The 776-nt window shown below is 35.8% G+C and overlaps 1 pseudogene; it reads left to right on the forward strand.

Annotated features, from left to right (window-relative positions):
* LOC118322037 overlaps positions 1 to 776 on the forward strand; it is a 23,737-nt pseudogene that overhangs the window by 5,249 nt on the left and 17,712 nt on the right.

The following is a 776-nucleotide window of genomic DNA, read 5'->3' on the forward strand; positions in this document are numbered from 1 at the left end:
AAAATAAAATGGATGAGTGGTTACCGGAGGTGTGGAATAACAAGTTGCCTTATGGGTGTTTATAAACCATCTGCACATACCACAGTGTGGTGTGTTTTACTTTTCTATTTATGAGGATTGATGCCCTCAAACGGATAGAAATGTGACATTTTCTGTTTGTGCACTGGTTGGCAATATAAAGAATAAACGTTTGTGTTTAAAGAAAATAGATCCACAATTGGCAACTAAATGTACATATGTCTATTTGTCATTACTCTGGTTTTCTGCATGTAGTGGTGTGGTTAAAGTTAGGGTAAGTCTCCAGAGAATTAGGGTTAGTTATTTCAGTGTCCTGCTAAGTGGCAAAAACAAGTGTATGTGTGTGTGTGTGTGTGCATTTAAACTGCCAATAGGAGCTATCTTTGTTTTATATACGATTAGCTCTTGGTTGTGGAGGATATTTGGTCCATCAGAAACATCCAGCGTGAGTCGAACTCAGCAGTGTATCAGCATTATCTCTGGTTTACTCCTAATATCAGGTAATGATAACATACTTTTATTCACTACTTTGTAGTATGCGTTTTATTTTTCAGACCGAAGCATGTTTACCTCTGCAACTGAAAGGTTCCTCTTTTTAATACTGTGAATAATAAGCAGCACTACTACTATTACACCACTACTAGAAATAATTATTTTAGTTGATCGTGTCTATGTTTAATTGGTCCCTACAGTGCGATGATATTGATGTCATCTTTTCTGTTTTGACTTAGCAAATTTTAATTGACTCTTAGCTTTCA

The sequence above is a fragment of the Morone saxatilis genome, unplaced genomic scaffold, assembly GCF_004916995.1.
Source record: "Morone saxatilis isolate NCDOM2014 unplaced genomic scaffold, NCSU_SB_2.0 Contig12, whole genome shotgun sequence".
Taxonomy (NCBI): domain Eukaryota; kingdom Metazoa; phylum Chordata; class Actinopteri; family Moronidae; genus Morone; species Morone saxatilis.